Source organism: Heterocephalus glaber, unplaced genomic scaffold (genome assembly GCF_053883595.1).
Source record: "Heterocephalus glaber isolate CG9 unplaced genomic scaffold, H.glaber_assembly_v1.0 deba00000937, whole genome shotgun sequence".
NCBI lineage: Eukaryota > Metazoa > Chordata > Mammalia > Rodentia > Bathyergidae > Heterocephalus > Heterocephalus glaber.
The window spans coordinates 7,231,160-7,240,992 of record NW_028258173.1 but is presented as its reverse complement, the minus strand read 5'-3'; the positions used below and the strand labels follow the sequence as shown (position 1 = coordinate 7,240,992).

Here is a 9,833-nt window from a genome sequence, read left to right as displayed (position 1 = left end):
ATGACCAACCCAATTCTGTGCACACTGAGTTCCAATTTAAAGCAAATAAAGTTAATAAATGACTCTTTCTTGAGAGGAGGGACTGATTTATTCTTTTCCCAGTTTTGATGCTCAGTTGTGTGCCTTAATGAAAACAATCACAAACCATAGCCTGAAGGATCCCAGAGTACTTCCTTCCTGCCTTTTTTGGAAAATACCTGAAATTGAATCCACTAATCCCTGCAAGCTGGTGGCAGGCTGTGTAGGAGAGGCTACCCGGACAGGCTCCTGACCAACTGAGGTGTGATTTCAGCAAAGAAAAGACCTCACAAATATAATGCCTCACATGCATGTATGCACATACTTGCACTCATACACACCCACATGTTCATCTGCTGTTGACTAAGGGATAAAATATCTGTAACACAGTCAAGCTTGCAATTTAAAGAACAAATCTCTTCCTTAAAGACAATACATGCATTTGAAAGCCGGGTGTGGTGGCAGCACACCTGTAATCCTAGCACTTGAGAGGTTGAGGCAGGTGGATGAAGCAAATTTGAGGCCAGCCTGATCTACATAGTAAGTTCAAGCCCAGCCTAAACTACATAGTGAGACTGTGCCTCAAAAAAAAAGTAGTACATTATATGAAATTGTAGTAAGATATAGAAGACAGACACCTCCTTAAAAACCATAGTTTTTTTGTTTTGGGGGGTGTTTTGTTTTGTTTTGTTTTCTTAGTATCAGGGATTGAACTCAGGACCTTGTGCTTGCCAGGTATTTATTTTATTTTTAATTGACAAGTAATTGTATAAGTTTATGGAGTACAATGTACATATTATGATGCATAATATGTACATTGTAGAATGATTAAATCTGAGAGTATTTAAAATTTATTCTTTTAGAAGTGTTGAAATAGATAGTATATGATTATTAACTATAGTCACTATGATGTGCAATAGATCACCAGAACACATTGAATGCTAAAAACCTTTGCTCCCTTTTACCAACATCTTTCCCAAAAATGTATTTCTTGTGTGGAAAGAGTTACACTACACAAAAGAGAAGAAATACAGCAGAAAGAGGAGCTAAGAGAGGTACAAGTAAACTTTAATAACTTTTTCATTTTTTTCTGGCCCTTCCAAAGTATTGGGCAAAGGAATCCCCTTTTCCCTGGGGCTATGAGTTTAATAGTTCTCCAGTTGCAGTCACCAGGATCTGAAACTCAGCTGGGGACAAATGGCCACAAGGAGGAGCCAGTGGGTTGCAAACGTTCAGTAGAGGAGCCTCCTGGGTTTTAGGTTTCTCCCATGGGTTGCACTTCTGGGCTGGGTGGAAGGTAGGAGAGAGCTGTAGTACTGGTTAACCATTGTGAGGATCACAGGCTTATAGAGTCCTAGCACACGGGTTGTCTTAATGTTGAGATTTCCAGTCTTGTGGCTGTTTTCTGTGCCTGGCATTGGAAGACTGCTGCGTACTCTGTGACATTTCCATGCACGTTCCTGGGGTGAGGGTGTTGGGGTTGATGTAATGAATGTGTTGGAGTAGATCTGACAATGTCTTAAGCACTTCCTGTGTACATTTGGAGCAACAGATCCCCTTATTTCTTCTCCTCCTGACCCTGACTGAGCAATAAGAAAGGTCAGAACTCGAGTCCAAAAAGTCCTGTATATCAGAGAATGTTTCCTACTACAGAGCTAAAATCTCCAAGTGAATCTTTGTAGTCCCTTCTTGAATGATAATTCTTGGGTGATGAATCCATGTGAAAAAGGTAGCTGAAGACTGATGGAAAGTATATCAAGCAGGGGTTAAATCTGGGGACTGAATATGGCTCTGTCTGCCATCTGCATGATCTTGGTGATAACTTACTGTCCCTGAATCTTATTTTATCAGCTACAAAATGGGAAGAATAGTATCCCCACCAGAGGAATATTGGATAAGTTAAATTAGATAACACACACAAAGAAACCTGGCACATCGGTGGTTGCAATACAGATTCCTTTATTCATTATTCATCCTTGTGTCTCCAAAAAGCACCCAATAAAGGAAGGTAGGAGGAAATGTGGCAGCAGAAATCCAGTATGCTGGGAAGATGCCAAGGTAGCCTCCCAGAGACTCACTTCTTGGAGATTATTGCTCAATTGTCAAAAATATGACCCTTTTAGGGTACCGGTTCAGGAGGCAATACCAGGTGGTGACCTTTCTCAGGACGGAAGAGTTGGTCTTTGGTGGCCATGTCCTGGGTGAAACCCTCCCTGATTTCCACTTCCCTCCTCCCTCCAGATAGAGCAAGGAGCTCACTTCTCCTCCAGACTTCACAGCACACTTGATCCATAGCAGTCATAACCCCAACTGCCATACTTAGCATTCAGTATATAACAGCAGCTGCACTAAGCATTTCCATGAACTCTTTCATTTAATTTCCTCAACAATCCTGTGAAGGAGGAAAGCGAAGGCTAGCAATGGGAATTAATAGACTAAGACACACATAACTAATGGCCAGGTTGGGGTTGAGATCAGCGTCCGCTGGGCCCGATGCTGGTTTCAGCCAGGGCACTACACTGTCTCTCTCATGACCCTGCTATTTCTGTCCCTGTTATTCACGGTCCTAGATGGCCAGCTCTTCAGTGTCTAGAACTCTGGCTCTTTTTTTCTATTTAGCCTGGTGTCTGGCACAGTGTCTGGCTAAGAATGAATGAATGGATGAAGAATAACCTTCCCCAAAGTCCCAGGTAAGATGACAGGACCATTTGTTCCTTCTAGGTCAATACGAGCCACAACCTCCATCCCATCCAAGCTAGGAGAGAGTGACACAGGTATGCAGTACTGCCCCTTCCCTACAATGTACCTTCACTCATTCCAAGAGCCCAGAGCTCAGCCACTAAACGTGTTCCAAGCCCTTTCCAAGATAAGAGATGTTGCTGGGTCTTTAGTTCTAGAAAAGCCATCTCCACCTCCCAACTTGAAAGCCTCATGGAGACTTTTGTTGTTGTTGTTCTGGGTGTTTTTCTCCAAATCCTGCCCATTCGACTCAGCAGTTCTCTTGCCTCAGATTTGTCACCGCGGTTTATAGATGATTTCCTTAGTGATCCAAAATGAAGCTGTTGCTTAATCACCACACAAAGTTCAGCTCAAAATTTCAGAGACAAAATAGTATATTGGTTATGAGTGGAAACTCTAAAGTCACATATTCCTGGGTTCAAATTCCAACTAGCACTGTAAGCTTTTTTAAACTCTCTGACCCTACATTTCTGTTTCTTTAAAACAGGGACAATTATAACTACTATATGGAATTACTGATCAGATTAAATGAGATGGTGTCATAAAGCACATAGCTTGGTATCTAACACATAGCTAATGCCTAATAAATGCTAATGCTTTAAGGTCAGGTCTAGTTCAAGCAGCTGCATAGATGCTATTATCTCCAAAATAAATCCTGATCACTCTAGTTTAAAGGTTTCCTCAGACTACCAGCAAACTCCCTGATCGCCCCCACAAAAATTTAACCTTCCACACATCCTGGCCACATACAGAGGTCCCAGCCAGCCTTTTTAATGTCTCATTCTGAAACATTAATTTGTAACCAAGAATTCTCAAGCATTTGAGAGGGAAAAAAAATCTGCAATGTGAAAAAGAAAACCAACATATGTAACAAAAATGACCCGAGATGAAACAAAGATGATGTAAGGAATAAGAGATAACTTTAGAATACTTCCAAAGATTTGAGAACGGCCAGGGGATTTAGCTCAGTTGTTCCACCACCTGCCTCGCAAGCTCAAGGACCCAAGTTCGATCCTCAGTATCAAAAAAAAAAAATTTATTCTTTGAAAGTACATTTTTGGGCCAGGGATTTAGCTCAGTGGTTCCGCCACCTGCCTAGCAAAAGATTTGAGAAGACACTAAAATATACCCATAAAACAAAAGGATAAAAGGAAACTGAGAATGGCAGTTTATCAAAAAATTAAACACAGGATTGCCATATGATTCAGCTGTTCCACATTGGGGTATTTGCACCCCAAAAAAGAAAAACAGGATCTCAAACAGATAGTTGTTTACTTGCCATATTTATAACAGGATTATTCACAATAGCTAAAAAGTGGAAGCAACCCAAGTGTCCACCAATGGATAAGTGGATAAACAAAATGTGGTCCATACCTGGAATGGAATATTGTTCAGCCTTAGAAAGAAAGATAATTCTGGAGATTGAGCCCGGGGAATTGAAGTATATCTCCGCCATCAAAAAAGTGGTACATATATATAATAAGATACTATTCAGCCATAACAAAGACTGAGGATGGGAAAGGGAAGTAAAAAGAGTTAAAATATGTTATGTACATACCAACTTCCCACAATGAATATAATCATTATTTACTGCAAACATGTATTAATAAATTTTTGAATTAATTTAAAAAACAAAGAATGAAATCCTGATATTTGCAGCAACTGGACTGTGAAGGACTGTGAAGTGAAATAAATCAAGCACAGAAAGAAATACAGTATCTTGTCACATATGTGAAACCTAAAAAGCTGATCTAAAAGAAGTAGAGAGTAAAAGCGTAGTTACCAGAGCCTAAGAAAGGTGCAGAGGAGATGGAGAGAACAGGGGTCTGGTTGGGATAAGAAGAATAAATTCTGGTGCTCTATAGAACAATAGCATAACTGTGACTGATAAGAACTAATTGTATATTTCAAAATAGTAAACAGTGAAGATAAATGTTTAAAGTGATAAATATGCTAATTATCATGATCTAATCATCACACATAGTATACGTACTGAAATATCACACAGTACCCTATAACTGTGGACACATATTATGTGTCAATTAAAAATATGCTAAAAAGAAAGGACAAGTCTGACATGTGCCACAACAGGGATAAGCCTTGAAGACATTGTACTAAGTGAAATATGCCAGTTAGAAAAAGACTTAAAGATCCCACTCATACAAGGTACCTACATTAGTCAAATGCATAGAAACTAAAAATAGAATAATGGTTGCTGGAGGGTGGATGGAGGAAACAATGAGGAGTGTTTGCTCAACAGGTATAACGTTTCACTTTCGCAAGACAAAAGGAGCTCTAGGTATTTGTGGCTCAGCATATATACTTAACATTACTAGGCTGTTCACTTAAATGAAGATGGGGTTGGGAGTGTAATTCAGGGGGAGAGAGTATGCATAAGGCCCTATGTTCAATCCCCAGCACTATGAGAAAGAACATTGTTAAGATGGTAAATTTTATGTTATGTTTATTTTATCACAGGTTAAAAATTTTTTTTTTTTGGTACCAGGGATCGAACTCAGGACCTTGTGCTTGTGAGGCAGGCAGCAGCACCACTGAGCTAAATCCCCTGCCCAGGTTAAAATATTTAATGAAAATAAAAGTAATTATTGGAAACAAAATAAAATTGCTAAAACAATGTGTAGTGAGGATTTGAAGATGAGGCAAAGGAAAAATCCTAGTTCCTAGAACAAAAAAGAAAAAAAGAAAGAATGGGAAATAGGAGAATTTTTTAAAGGTCACAAAAGGAACAATCCAAGAAGTACAATACCTGACCAGCTGAAACTTCATAAATAATAGTAATAACAAAAAGAAAGAAAAAATTTTAATCAACAGAATGTCCCAGAGAGGAGAAAAGATAAACACCTTCAAATTGAAGGGGTCTGCTGAGTGTACAGTACAAGAGATATAAAAGGGATACAACTAAATAAATTAATGTCATGAATAAGGACAAGATCTTAACAGTATCCAGAAAAATAAATAATAAAACAAGCTTTCTCCCAAAGGCAGAAGAATTCACCTGGCAAAAGATTTTCCACCAGCAACACTTTAATTAAGAGTGCTGGGCCTCTGATTTAGCTCAGTTGTTTCGCCACCTGCTGCACAAGCTCAAGGAACCGAGTTCGATCCCCGGTAACAAAAAAAAAAAACAAACAAAAATGAGTGAAATGAGTACCAACTCCTATACACTTTCTATAAGACAGTGCAGTAGTGTTTTCCAAACTGGGAGACACAGTCTTCAACTTGGAATGCTGAATCTAGTGCAGATTGTGTAAGAGTAGAACAAGCACATTTCAGACATGCAGTAAGAAAATTCACCTCCTATGCCCCCTTTCTTAAGAGATTATGTGAGTACATTCTCAAGTATTTAACTTCTTTAAATGCTTATTCATGAGGAACAAACCAAGAAAAGTAAACCATGTTTTTGAGAAAATAAACCAAGAAAGAGGAATAAATGAACCACAGGAAGTAATCAATCTGTAATAACAACTGAGGGAAAAGGTCAGGGGCTAGACAGCAGGCCCAGAAAGCACCCGGCTTTGGAACTGGCAGATAAAGTACAGCAGCAGAGAAGTTGATGAGACAGTGTAGATGGGACCTTGGAAAATGGACCTTGAGCATACGATGAAGGCCCAGAATTCAATTCTGAAAAACAATTCGAATCTAAGGAAAGAGAAACTTATTATCTAAATACAAAGAGGTCATATAGAAACACAAAAAAGTCAGTCCATATCAAAATGCAAAGTCACTGAGATTCAAGGAAAAAAATGGAATTCACACTAAAGAAAGTAAAAAGCTGGATGGCTCGAGGTATATAAAAAAGCAAGACCATCATAAACTTCAAAGAAAACAAATACATAAAGGCATAGTCCAGATTAAAACAATGCACAGTTTGGACCAATGGTATATTTATTTAAAAGAATAAATATTGGACTGTGGTTGTAACTCAGTGGTAGAGCACTTGCCTAGCAAATGCAAAGCCCTCAATTTGATCCCTAGCACCTGAAGAGAGAAATGGAGAGAGAGTTACTAGTAGAGGAAAATGGATGTGGGGTATACAGGAACTCTGTATACCAACTTTGCAACTCTTCTGCAAAAATAAAATAATTCTACAATAACACTTTTTAAGTACTTGTAAAAGTTGGAAAAATGAAAGAAATAACAGGCTGCTAATGCTTCATCTTACATTTTTTTAAGAAAATGGTTTTTATTTTTTAAATATGATAAAATGTTTAAGTTCATATTTTAAAGTTGGTGAAATCTCAGCTTTATATAACATTTTGTATCCAGTATTTCTGGGCAACAAAAACATCAGTATGGTCAAATATTAACTCACTTCACTTTTGTATTAATAACAAATTTATTTATATAGTAGTCCTGAATAGCCATAAGAACTTCTTGGCATTATTTTGTTTTTAAAAGAAAACATTATTTACTAAACTATATCACAACCCCCAAAGTATGCTGGAAGTGTATGAAAGTTTAGAGGGGACAAAGAGCTTTAAGTTTAATGCCACTTTTTGGTATGTCCTGAGTCACCATTCTTTCCTGTTTCTAAGATTATGATTTTTATTGTAATTGGTTTAGTTTTAAGATAGCAACATATCAACAAATTATTATTGATATTGGCTTTCCAATTTGTCCAAAATTATGCATTGTAAGTGGAATGAACAGCATTTCCAGTTGACGAATGGATCTATGAGTAATGAGGTATCTCTTAAATAAAGCTTGTGACGATTAAACCAACAAATGGTGGCAATGAGAAAACTATTGACGAAGTACAACCAGGGAATGTTCAACTCAATATATGCAGGAATCTGTATTTTAAGTAAAAGAATGAGTACCTGAAGCAGTGCAAATGATATCCAGATACCAAGAAAACAGACAATGAGCTTGGGCAAGAGTATTCTTTTAGTTTACAATGTAACTAGGGAGGGATAAAGAAGAAAAATATAAGATAGTCTCATTCCTATAGGAAGTTATTTGAATAGCCTGTACCAAAATAATAACTTCTGACCAAGAGGTTATAAAAGCCATAAATAAAATTATCATCATGGAAAGTGACAGGCTGTAACTCTGAATGCTGACATAGACAGGACATTGGTAAGAATAAATATTCTGTGGATTCAGGCTTTGGTAGATGCCTGGTTCTCCCAAAACATAAGCAAGGACTGCAATCCAAATCAAAATGATTGCAAAGAAATAAAATGACTTCTGACATTTAGATGACAGCTTGGTGAGTTTAGAGAAATTCAGTCAATAATCTATACAAGATATTAAGAAGACTGGATAATGCAAAAAGCCATAAGTAAAGGAAATAATTTGAGCAAAGAGGCAGATATGGTATTTAGTAAACCTAATACCTAAAAGTACAAAATCCCTGAAATAGGATATAATGGAAATGTTTACCAAAAATGAAAAATCAACAAATGCTAATGAAACAAAAATAGTCCATAAACTTTTGATAGCTGGCTTTTTTTCTCATTCCTAATGTGAGAATATTTAGTAATATTTTCCCAAGTACGATCAAGAACAACAGAGAAGTAGCATCCAGAGGCTGATTTGTTTGATGTAACTGGTTCTGAAAAGAGCAGTAGTCTGAAGAAAAAGATGTCATATTTTTAAATTTCAAGAACATCTGCTGAAAAATGCATGATAAAACACTGCTTCATTTTATTTTCCATTCACATACTGTAGTTTAACTTGACTTTATCTGAAAAAGTTCCATCATAGGTTCGTGGTACAAGGACACAGAAGCATAGCTGCCCATCTGAGGAGTGCCAAGTGGTGTTGCTTGGAGGAGGCCCAGATGGAATGACCAGATGAGTCTTTCCAGAGACTCTTCCTAACCAATGATCCTCCTATTTTATTTTGATTTTGCTGCCTTCAATTATGTCACTGTTGGTTCCTTGCATTTCATTATGCTATGCCAAAATGCTGTGTAAGCCATCCTCTGCTGGTGTGGGTTATCTCTGGAAGTTGGGTTGCTGGCCCTCCTCGCGGGGTTCCCGGCTGCACCTTCCTCCAGAGTCCACCAACAGAAACCACGGGCCGGAGCTCGCACCCTGCGTCGCGCACAGAACCCTCCATCTTACACCTTGATGACTCAAAAAACATGCAATCTATGGTCAATGAAGCAAGAAATGGGGGTTGAAGTCTGTTACATAAAATTGTAGCGTTGACTGTGGAAAGACAGAAATATGGTAGCATAACTACAGTAAGAAGTAACAGTAGAAGACATATGGGGTATTAACGAACAGAAGTTGTTTGTGGTTGATTAGCAAAAAACTGGCATTATAAGAATGCTTCTAGGTTTTTTCAGTGTTTTAGGGGGTGATGAGGAGTTTGTTTTGTTTTGTTGCTTTTTGCTTTTAAGAAAGAGCTAAAAAGGGGGGGCTTGATTTCGAGGAAAGAGACTGTGAGGGTAAGAGGGATATTTAAGCCTTCTCATAGCATTTTTTGTTATGTGCATCCACTGATTCAATTAAAAGTTTTAAGATGAACTTTTTAAAAAGAACTTTAACCTTTCTAGTTTACATCAAGACATGTATGGAAACAGAACCCATTATAGATACTATAATTTTGAAAGGGTTGAGAGCTTCTATATAAAATATAAAGGAGCACCCTTGAGAGTTTCATATATTAGAGTAATACTAACAGAGTAGGAAGGACATAAACCATTATTAATACAAAAATGTGGACTGTAAGCTATAAATGTAAGAAGGAAGCTGTCAACTGAACCCATATAACCCAACACTGCTGGACACTGGAGTTGTGCATGGTGGTGCATGCCTATAACTCTAGCACTTGGGAGGCTGAATTAGGAGGATCACAGCAAGTTTGAGGCCACCCCGTGCTACATAATGAGTTCAAAGCTGGCCTGAACTACTTAGTGAGACACTTTCTCAAAAAAAAAAAAAAATAAGAAAGAAAGAGGAAACAAAGCATAGAGAATTCTATGACCCTGAAATCAAGAAGTGGAAGAAGAAACTTTGAGAACCCCCCATGAGCTAAACCTTATTGCCAGCTAATGGGACTCCAGCTGGTGGATTACAGGTGATGGTACATTTGGTGACCAT

General features: G+C 37.9%; 1 pseudogene; it reads right to left on the bottom strand.

Annotated features, from left to right (window-relative positions):
- Positions 1 to 7,359: 7,359 nt before the first annotated feature.
- LOC106010728 (putative G protein-coupled receptor 160) lies at positions 7,360 to 8,378 on the bottom strand (annotated as a pseudogene).
- Between the last annotated feature and the right edge of the window lie 1,455 nt (positions 8,379 to 9,833).